At 25.2% G+C, this 12,605-nt stretch overlaps 1 long non-coding RNA gene across 1 annotated transcript in view; it reads right to left on the reverse strand.

The window, feature by feature from the left end:
- The window catches only part of LOC129619046 (uncharacterized), a 186,717-nt gene that overhangs the window by 65,296 nt on the left and 108,816 nt on the right, over window positions 1–12,605 (reverse strand). The window contains exon 3 of the long non-coding RNA XR_008697840.1: window positions 11,143–11,169. This is a non-coding gene — a long non-coding RNA (uncharacterized LOC129619046). The remainder of the gene's footprint in view (window positions 1–11,142; window positions 11,170–12,605) is intronic.

Here is a 12,605-nt window from a genome sequence, read left to right on the forward strand (position 1 = left end):
TTATAAGTTCACAATAAGGAAAATTAGGAATATGAAAATAACCATGACTAACAATATTCATTAGTGAAAATCAAAAATTCAAATTATTTTATATACATTATTTGAAGGTTTCATGGTATTTTAAGCACAATAAAAATACTGTAATGCGATACGTTCATGTATTCAATTGGATTTTCCATCAGCAATTATTATGGATAATAATTTATGAATAGGTATATATAAACTTATTATGTTACGCTTAATAAAATACGTAAGATGAGTAGAATACTCGTATTATAATAATAAGTATGTAAAATTCTTAACTTTTCGATTGAGAAAATAGAAGAAATAACAATTTGTTAAGTTTTTTTCTCTTAAAAGCTTAGACTTTAAATGGAACATAATATTATATAAGATGCTCGTATGCATGTATGCATATATATATGAATTATATGGAATGAAGCACATATTGTCTTGAATGTCAAATTGAATTAAATCATGATGAAATTTAAGAATAATAAATATTTTGGACTAAATTTAAGTCATGTTTTAGTACCATTTTAATGCAAAAAATTATTTTAAAATTACCTAAAAAATTGCATACTTTTAGGTAAGTATACCGATTTTGATGTTGGTTTTGAGTACATTATAGCATTAATAAAATTTAGCTGCTTGTTTAACTGTGTTGTTCAAGTTATTTAAGATATAGTACAAGTACTATATTGTGATACTACAATTTTAGGACGATAAATTAAAAAGTTTGCTTTTAAGCTAAACTTGATTAAGATGATCAGTTTAATTAAGTAGTTGAAATTGTAACAAAATATAAAAGATGATTAATCAAAATAAAAATTTAATCGTTTTTCAAACTTACCATTGCATAAAAATTAAATTTATTAACAATAATTAACAAATACTATTTGAAGATTTCAAAATGTTGTATTTTCCGATGCTGGCCTGAAAGTTCAGAATATAAATCTGATTAAAATATCTCTCAAAATGACAGAAAAAGTAAATACTTTATCGTATATTAACTATTCTTATATTGCTAATACTAAACATCCTAATTGGATTTAAAACCCTACATATTTTTACATTTGTTACAGAAAATTGAGATTTATTAGCACAACTTAAAATAATTATTATTTTAAATTAGCGCTATATGCAATTGCCTAATTAGTTAGTTTAAATTCATCTAGTACCTCTTTAAAAGATATTTATAAATATATAAAATATTCAATGCAACATAGTACGTAAATGTGTCTGAGGCATTTAATAGTATAATTATTACACTCATTACTTTCATGAGTTCATTTGGTAACTATTTTATATTAATTGCAACTGACATAATCGTACGAGAATTATTAATTATTGTGTATGTTATTCACCTTCGCAACATTCTAAGAAATATAAAATAATTAAAAAATGTAATTATTTTATTGAAATTTCAATAATAAAATTTAACGAAATCATCCATCATAATTACTTCTAGGAAGTTTTTTATAGCAATTTCAAGTTTAATTACCGATTAGTGTTACACAAACGTGTACATTATATGGGCGTGTGTAAGTACTTACGTAAGAATATTTTTAATTTGAAAGCATTAAATTTTCTTTCATATTAATTTCACATAATTTACTTTAAAATATGTTCGACTTTAACTATTTTTAATCTAATAAAACTATCAAAACTAAATAATTGAACCATTAATTTAATTTATTTTCGCTATTAAAATTTTCATGGTACATTAATTAAAATAAGGAGTTTTTTTTCTTAAAAACAAAAAAAATTGTATTTTAAAGTAGCTAGCTATATAAAATGAAGTGTCTTGAGTGAAATTAAAACAAATTAAAACGAACAAAAAAAAATTTATTATCCTCTTTTATACGCATACTTTAATTAATCATCAATATTTTTATTTTCTTACTTTTTTCTATTAAAACTGTAATTTTTGACACAAATATTTTAAATGAGAAATATTTGATGATAATTTATGTATAGAAGCTGTTATATAATGTATACCTATTACATATGTGTAAATTAATTACATACTATAATAAATTATAAAATCTAAATTCAGTGCTGATTAATGAATTGGCCCTCAATTTTTCTAAAATAGAATCATGTAATTCTTTTTCGAGCCGAGTTGCGAATAAGTAAAATTAATAATAAACGGTTACCTACAGTTTGAATTCTTCATCATATTTTAGAGTTTTGTATTATACTTAAAAAGAGAATAGGTTTACTCATTTGAATCACCCCTGTAGATTCTCAGAAATGTTTTGAATTTGAAGAAACATTGGTTTAGTAGCATGAATTTCATTTAAGACCAAAAATTCTTGCTTGTTAACGAAATACACTATATGACTTGTTCGTATATAATTAAATCAAATTGCGTCTAAATAAAGCTTAAGTATATTAGTTTATTTAATATTACAAAAAGCAATTTCCTTGGAATTATTAACTACATACCTAATTTGTTAATAATTGGTTTCAATCAACTCAAGATCAATTAGTTTTATTGCTTCTTATTATATTGAAAATTTAAGGTTTATGCAACTTAGAGCATAACAAATAAGTAAACTTAATAAAGATAAAATACGCGTTCATGTTAAATATCAGAGTCATCACGGTATAAAATTAGAAAAAACATTAAAAACCCAAGAATTTATCTTTTTAGTTTTAAAAACGGAGTAAAGTTTAAATTGAATAAGTAAACGGAAATACCTATAATCAAATTTAAGTTACACATTTCGGGGGCGCAATACTAAAATCATATATTAAAATTATATTACTGGTCATTTTAAACAAAAAAATATTAAGAGCAACTTGACTGTATTAAAGATAACAAAACCGCTTGTTGCAATTCGGGTTCAAATTCAAACCCAATCACAGCTTCGCAATTTAAAATTAATTTCAAAAGAAATGATTTTTTTGTTATTTAAGTATATGTGGGCTTTTCCTTTTTATAATTATGTTGGTCAGCGGTGTATTTAAAACCATTTTCAAAAATTTATTTACACTACTTCTGTTGAAAATAAAACATTTTTCACATTTTTTTTGTTTTTAGAAAAAAAAAATACAAAGAGGAAAAAAACTTTTATGCCAAAAAAGAAATATGCATCCTTAAAAACATTCCAAGGATACATAACAGAAAATATGTAGATCGTATATAATATTTATTCAGATAAATTAGTCCGTATAAATAATATGGAAGTTTTCTTAACAGTTAAACATATATAAAGTTCTACATTATGGCATATATACGTAACAGGTATATGAATACCATTTTGCTGATTATAACTTATGAGGCTTATTATTTTGTTGGACTTGAAAAAAGCAAAACTAAAAAATTCATTCGAAAATAGAAAAATAAAAAGAATAAATCAAAATGTAGGTGAACGAATTGAAATCGTTACCTTATAAGAGTTTTAATGCAGATCTCATGAGTATCACTTTAATTCCTTATAAAACAAGAACAAAATTATTGTAAGTTTGACCTACTCTAGCACTTTTTTCAATGAAATAATTTGAATATAATTCAAAAAATAATATTTAAAAAAAAAATATTTTTTTCGTTGCTTATTTTAAGAAAAACTTCTCATAAGTTTAAGAATATATAAAAAAAAATGTTAAATTACGTCAATTAGAAGATGAGAGGCTGTTGAACTCTCTTCATATCCACCCTACTTATTTCATATTATTACATTGCATCTATTTCTGCGTCTCTGAATTTGTTCACCTGCATATTCTATTTCGTTTTTATTCTTTCTTATAATAGTTACCTGTCTAGAAATATAATATAATTTATTACGATATTTACGGTAACATGCTTGAAAAATATTATGTACATACAACATACATACACATATATGTAATATGTGTGCATATATATTTCACTAAATATATCACGTTAGTTTTAGGATATTTTCAAATTGTTCTTATATTTATCATCCTTATGTGTGCCATATTTTTTTATATTTTCTATAACATGCTTGTATATCAATGATTTGAAAATGGATTGCAATTAATATGACGCTACAGAATACTAAAATACATCGATTGAAGCTATGGATATATGGACGTTATGATGAGTACAATAAACTTTTTTAACAGGGTCAGCCTATAAAATGAAGTCATTTGAACAAAAAATCAGAGGCGCACGCTGTATTTGCTTCGGATTTAACTTATAAGCAGAAAACCTTATTTATCGTTTGACAAATAATATAAAAGAAATTCAAATTTAAATTCATGGCGATCAATAACTTTATTTATTCTTAAATTTGCTATAAATTAGTTTAGTAACAGAACCACTGTTTTAGACGGAAATATTAATGGGTCTTTATTAGCCCTCGTAGAGTCAATACGGCGTACTCTATTTTTTCTTATTTTATAAAAACATTTCTTTTACCCTTAAAACGGAAATTAATTACATTTAACGTAATGAGCAACACTTTTCCCCCATTTATTGTAGTAATTTTTTTTTACAGTAAATTCCTTTACAAAATTACAATTTCTCCAACCACATTTTTGCTTACGATTCTGCTATTATAGGAAAATTTCCTACAACTTGAAGTTTTCAAAAAAATAAAAGCTAAAATGAAGTATGGCCTAGCTTATATACGCTGGTATAAGTAGAAAAGAACAAATTTACTCTGTCTGTTATTCTGTGTACGTGTATTTAGTGTTTTGCACCTCTAAAAAGTAAACTAACAGCCATTTTTAATTCAAAATATTAAGACCCTTGCTATTTGTTTATCAAAAATCACTTTTAATATAGAGACTATAAGGAATTTAGAAATATAAAAAATTTTGGAAATGTTAATTCGTATAAGCGTATAAACGCTTGCTCATTATAGAAAAAAATAACTATAAACCGGCACCAGAATAAATTTTTCTTAACATTTTTCTGTACAAAAATTGAGAATTTTCATTTTGTAATACTTTTAAATGCAAGGATTTCTTCACATTTACATTTCATCAGAGACGAGTAAGACGAGTTAATTATAGCATTATTATTTTAGATGAAAATCTTTGCCAATTTAAAAACTAAACCGATAATCTCATTTAATATTATAGAAATTTGTAAAAAAGGACTTGTTTTCATTTTATTTTTCATTTAATTATAGACATTTGAAAATATCCTTTTTTGTGTACAATATAATTTTTGTGAGTATTTCTTAGTTTGTTTTCGTAATTTCAAAAAAAAATCTGATAAGCAAATTAGTAAATTCTCAATTTCTGTAGTACATAGGACGTGGGCCATGTGATGTTTAAAATCAGCAATAACTTCTATGTGAACTACCGGCATGAAGTTGACGTATCTCTTATCTGCTATACACAAACACAATGATTTAAAAGAATATTAATTTAAATTTTTCTTAATTATTATTGTTAATGATACTGCACTTACATGAATACAAAAGATAAAGGGAAAAAAAACAGTTTGCCGACTTGTTCATCTTTTATTTAAAGAATTACAAACATGTTGGTTTGTTTAGTTTTTCTAAATTTTTAGCGTATCCATTTTTATTCTATTATAATACTTGGAATGTATCCTATTAAATTATAAGTGTATTAACTTTTGTATGGAGTTTGTAACCACTTGAATGAGTCATCTGCGGTATAGGCATATAATATATATATACATTCTTGCTCAGCGTAAAATTCTGCGTTGATTTAGACATAACTGTCCGTTCGTCTGTCTGATTGCACGATAATTCAAAAACGAATAATGCAATCGACACCAAACTTTCACAATTTTTTTTTTGTGCCAGGCAAGAATCCTATTGCAATTAAACTAATTCGGAAAACGCGTTCGGGTAGCTGCCAGACAACTCAAAGAGTCGAACATATCCGTAAAGTTTTTGTACAATGGTTTCACAGGCTCAAGTAATTGCTATACAACAATGAAAAATGCAGGGTATAATTCAATGGGTTTATGCTGACTGAGACGTTTTCACTTGTTTAATATAGACTTACCAAAACTAAAATAACAGTATAAACATTTTCAAGGTAACCTAAGTACAAATAATATCTATCTACTAAAAAAAAATTATTAAACCTTAAATAAAAACCTCAAATTTTAAAAATTCTTTTACTTTCCGTTATTGCTACTGTGAATTGCAGCTGGTTCAACAAGAATTAAATTAATATCAATTTAGCTTGCAAGTTGTTAATTTAAATTTGAATGCACTTACATATGTTTTTGGACTTTTGATTCTAAAATTCTGCTTAAATAAAACTGTTCTGCTCAGTATTCAATTCATTATTTTTAATTCTATTTAAAGTTTCCAATGTAATTGCTTTTTACCCACCATATTGTGTAAACAATAGGTAGGTTATGTGATAATCAACTTTTGGGATATTTCAGGCCTCGGGAACTGCATTTTTTATCGGGCTTGTTTTACATTTTTGATTATTATGAAGAAAATATTCAACCGATTTGCTTGAAATTTCATATATATAAGCTTCGCTCGGCCGTCCGCGAAACCTCCTTACTTCCAGCAGAAATCAGGCGTCAGCAGCTGTAGGTTTACTACGGGCCAAATATACATTTTTGCGTATATAAAGAGAAATAATTAACCGATTTAATTGAAATTTAATATATAAATTCTTCGTACTAAAACAATGAACATATAAATGTTCATTGGAAGAATTTTGGAAAGATCAGGGCTCGAAAACTGATCTGCGGGCCGATTTTACGTTTTTCACCATATCTACGGAACGAATTGATGGAATTTCTTGAAATTTGATATTTGAGTTCTGGTTGTTACTGAAACTAATTGGCGAGCATTTCAGGGAATTCGGTTAGCACAAAGCGAAACTGTACTAAGAGCCAAATTTACATTTTTCTGGGTATGTTAACTATACTTACTAATGTCCTAAAAATTGGAAAGAAGTGCTTGACAGACATTTTTATAATATTCTTATACATAACACTTTCACTTAACTAGACAATTCAGATTGCGGTCGGTTATGTGCTGACCACATCAGGTTTTTTTTTATTTTAATGAAGAATGTAGTAACGTTTCCATTATTATTGCAACTTGTATATATTCTACATTTCTAAGTACAACACTATTGACACATCAATAATCAAATTTAATTCTACAATTTATAAATTTAAAAATTTTGCCATATTAGTTTTAATGAATATTGTTTGGGTTAAAATTATGCAATAATACTACATGGGTACCACAAATATATTCATTAGTAAGCAATTATTTGAGTCATTGTAAGCACATCCTTATATTTATACTAAATTTTGTATCTAGGTACTTATTACTAATAAATGTTGTGTAAAAAATACCAAAACTTTCTTAATACATTAAAGTGTAGTAATAATATACGCACAATTGAATTTAATGGGCTCAGAAAACTACGGTACAGTATTCTACAATTTTTTACATATGAGTTCATTCAAACTTTAATACTAACCACATTATTACAATATTATGTGTGTGCATGTATATGTATGTTTATAAAACTTTAAATTAGAATCGAAGAATATAAGCAAGATATTTTTTTATGAAATTTTTTAGTATAAATTCGATTTTGGGTTTAATTTTTGTGAAAAAGAAAATATTTCTGAAAAAATTGCTTTGTCTTTTTTTTTCTTTATGCGTTTTCAGAAAATTTTTTCTTATTATTATATTTGACCTTTTCTTTAAATACAATACTGGTATATTGTTATGACTATGAGAAAAAATATTTTATTCATATTGTAGCTACATGCGTAGGTATATATTAAATGTATATGTATATTTTGAAAACTCATTTAAGTACATACAAACATAAATGTACATTTTATAAGGTATAGGGATGAAAACAATTACATTAAAAATTTCCTTGAAATTTTTTTGTTTTAATATTTTGAAAAGAAAAAAGAACTGTAATTTAAACCGAATTATTTTTTTCACAAAAGTGTTACCGTGTTGCATAATTATGTAGACTACTGAATTGAAAATTGTATATGCATATACTTAGTTTAATCACAGGACAAGATGTAGGGAGTTTTTATAAATATTTTGTACAAAACACTTGATAAAAAAATATGATAACAGACAGGAAATATTTTTCAAATTATCTAAAAAAAAATATGAGAGATTTTTTTAAAACGACATTAACATTTTTCTTTTTTAGCTTGTAAGCAAACAATGCTTTTGTTTTACAGAATTTCGGAAAAATTTATTAAAAATTTATCCTGCTTTTTAAGAAATGTTATTGAAAAGTACGTAAAAACCTCAACTAAAAGAAGCACTTAACGTGTCTAGTTATGCTTTTTTATGTTTAAATTTTGGAAATCGCAGTTACCTAAAAGATATTAAGTAAACCAAGGTATAGTAAGCCATAAGACTTTAGTAAGCCTGGTAATTATGAAAACCAACTAAAATTGCATGAAATTGCCGATATACATGACTTATTTACATGACATGACTGATCTATTTCTTTTTTTATTTTAATAATCAAAGTAATTTCTTTGAACCTAATCTGTATTGCCTTCTTATTTGATAGTTTTAGTTTTCTTTCTCAATAAATTAATACCCTAGTTTTACTAATAACAAATATTTAATTTTTAATATTGACACCATTTAAATAGTACGGCTTGTTTTTTTAGATTACCAGATTTTAACGATAAAAATTCCTAAAAAAATATGTATGTTAATTCCTGAAAAAATATTAAAGAGTTGAGTAAAACAGCGTTCATCGAGTTACAGGGAGTTCATATAGTTCAAGATATTTCATGCTTTTTTATCCTTCACTACTTGATTACAAAAAAAAAAGTTTTAAAATAAGTGCTTGTTATGATAGAAATCTTGAAGAAATATTGGAAATTTAAATTCTCCATTGTGTTGAACTTACGGCAATTCTAAAGTTTCTTAAATTTCTAAAAACTTGGAAGCCTCTTTTTATATATGAATGAATGCACTCATACACGTTTATGCTATTGTTTGTTCGGATATATAGACATAATGATAACTGTACGTTCATATTAACTGAGTATGTACGTATGTTGGCATACATACGTGTAACATCTTATCATTTTATGGTATGGAATTATATTATTAATTTTTCCTGCTTTTTCATTATTATTTTCTTTTTGTTTTAAATTTTAGGAATTTTTTTTATCTTTTATTTAAAAGAAATTTTTTTCTGAAATTTAGATGTTTTAGTTGTACATTCTTATATGCAAACATATGTATATGTTTTTTCCCATACGAACATACACACATGTTTGTATGTGATTTTATATTTTACAAATTACATAATATATGGAGAAATCTATACACACAGAAGCACCTATGTATTTGAGTTTAAGTTATTTTTTTTTTGTAAGGAAATGCTTTGTTTACAAATTAATTCTAGAAAATGTGTAAATTTAAAAATAATATCCTTCTTGTCTGCGTTTATTTCTTCATTTTATACCATTTCTGCTGTTTAATTTTAAGGAAGATAGAAAAATAAAAAAAAAACAAAATATTAAGTATTTTTTTAAGGTATTTTATGGTACATGCCATATATTTTTGTTGTTTTTGTAAGGATCTATATAACTTCTTCTATGGTTCATTTTGATATTTTTCTTTGTCAACATTATTTTTTTGGGGAATTAAATCTTTCGAATTATGCCATTAAATGGTTGTAGAATTTAATTTAGAAATTAAGATGGAAAGGAAATGTTCATGGAAATGAATTAAGATATGTGATGTCTATGGAAGGAATTAACAACAAAAATGTGAACTTCCTTTTTTTTTAATTTTTCTTTTTTTATTTCTGTAATTGAGTAATTTTTTTTTGTTTGTTCTTAGAGAGAAGAAAATCACTTAATCGTAGAAATAAATTTCAATTTTTACCCAAGTAAAACTTTATAACAATTAAACTGAGAAAGAGAATTTTTTGAATAAAAAAAAAGGATTGTAACATTTTTCTTAATGAAGTAAGTTATAAAAACATAAAAAATAAAAAGCCAAAGTTGTATGTGAAATGAAATATATGTAGTGTTAAATGTACACATCCTCTAACATATTAACATTATATTGTAATACGAGTAAATAACGAAAAACAAATAGAAAAAATAAAAATTCTTTATTTTATGCTTCAAAATTAATTAAAAATTTTGATAACAATTCTACACACTATTCCCAATTTTTAAATTGTCCAATTCAAATTTTATTTGCCATTAATGTGTAATAGTATTTGCGTATGTACAGATCTATATTTCGAAACTGTGACATCAGTTTTGAACCTATAGATCCTTAAAACGGTTAATTTATTTATACCAATTTTCTAGTTCCTGTATTAGTTGCAGAAGCGATTCAAAACTGTCGTTAATAAGAACTTTTCCTTTGAATAGGAAAATCACGTGTATTTCTTTGAATTTCGTAGACTTAGAACAAGAAAAGGATAACTGAAAAATATCTGGTACGTCAAATACAAAACTTCTTAATAATTTTCGCCCATGCACATGTGTGGAAAATTCGTAACACTATTCGAACACATGTTCGTTCGAACTGGGATGAATGCAATTATAATTATAATTTTTGCAACCTTTGTAAAACTATAGAAATCCATACGCATTTAAAATGTAATTCCAAATGTATTTTCATTCATCGTTGTTTCGAAAAATTTCATAAGAACTTTTTGACTTATGAATTATTACGGTAATATAACGTTATAACTTAAACTCCTTTGATAATTATACTTGCAAAGTGCAGTTTTTGGAGTGCTACAGTATATACTAAAATAACCTTTTTAAAATCAAATAACAAATTTTTAATTTCATTCTAAGGGACATGGAGTTTAAGCAAAATTTATGGAGATAGATCTTAAACTATTTCAAAATTTTAAGATTTTTTGTCTGTTTAATAAATAGTTTGAATTCTAAGATTATGCACCCCAGAATTGATCCATCACGTAATCAATGACGAAAATTAATTTTTTACTGGAATGAAAACAGTATTGAAACTGGTTTTTGTAACCGGAACGACTACCGAAACAGAATATGATAACATGTAAAATAAATAATAGAATAAATAGAATAAAAATTTCATGGCCGAAATTGGTGATGTGCCTGGAATAATATGTACCTATCGTGTATGACTCAGTACAGAATTAGTAGTTGGAAAATTATATTACGGTAAGTTTCATAATAAGTGTACTTACATATCAGCCTTCTCATTTTATTAAAATCTGAAAATATAAAACAAGTAAATAAAAAGTGTTATTAATCGCCAATTATTTCTTAAAAGTATGATTGCTAATATTTATAATGCCACTAAAAGTGAAGAAGAATTTGAGAACAAAATATGAAATAAAAGATTTTAGATATTAAAATTTTCAGATAATTTTTTTTTAGCATTAGAAACTTTATGAAGGACATTAGAAATAAAAACTTTTGTCCCATAATTTCCGCAAAAATAAAATTTATATGCAAACATATTGAGATGATTTCTCTAAGAAACAAAGATTTTTTTTAAGGTTCAAGGTTTTAGAATTTTTTTCGTAAAGTTAACCGAAAGTGGCAAACTTAAATTTTTCCAATTCTCCTTTAAATGTTTTTAGTAAATACTAAAAACGTTTTAAAAGAAATTGTCAAAAACAACTGTTGTAAAATTTGTGTATCTCTACTCTTCTGCAAACTTTTAAGGAGAAGCATATTAAAATTACAGAAACAAGGATCAGCAAAATGTTCATGTGTTTTCCCTATATATTGCATTTAATATCAGAATTTTTATTGTATCCTTTGACCTAGAAAAATTAACCTTTGAAAATTCTTTCATTATAAAATGGAAGCATAACATACATTTATAAATTTTTCATTTCATTGAATTGGTAGTTTTTTAATATTTCTTACATGTGAATCGTCATTTTAAACATGAAAATAATAAAAATTGCTCAACACCATCTGATTTCCCTATGGTGTTGATTTTTATTTTGTTTTGTTCCTTTTATACGCGTAGTGTATGTATGTATATATATGTTTATAAATACATACATATAATGTACACAATTTTCATAATTTCTCTAGACAACTTAAAATTTTTGCACTTGAAAGCTTAACTTATTTTCCATGAAACGAAACGAAATCGTAATAAAAGAGACAAAATTATGTTTGTTAAGTCAAATGTTTTACTATATGTGATGATACCGGATGATGTTATTACGAGTACAGTTGACAAGTTTATTTATAGCTACGAATGTGTTAAATGGTGTATCTATATAAATAAAATTGTAAATTTTCAAATTATCAAACAAATATTTTGCTATGAGCTTTCTTTAATCTTCTTTAATTTTTTAAAATACATTGACATTTTATGATGAACTTAGTGAAATTTTATGATTTGATAGGGTCATAGAGAAGGTTATAGGACAATCGGCAAATTTTTATCTATTCCAATATCCATGCTTTTCGATCAAACGCATAATCATATAGGCAAGCATGATCATTCTACATTAAAACTAGAGCTTTAATAAAATTAGAATGATCAATATTGTGTTAGAATGATCAATTCAAAATTTTTAAATATTTTTTAGTATTTTATGACAGAAAAATATTGGAAATCGTCAAAAATCTAAAAGTTTTTTGAAAATTCAAATTCCAAGTTTACTGCACCTCAACATCATCG

This window comes from Condylostylus longicornis, unplaced genomic scaffold (assembly GCF_029603195.1).
Source record: "Condylostylus longicornis isolate FDR11 unplaced genomic scaffold, ASM2960319v2 ptg000010l, whole genome shotgun sequence".
NCBI lineage: Eukaryota > Metazoa > Arthropoda > Insecta > Diptera > Dolichopodidae > Condylostylus > Condylostylus longicornis.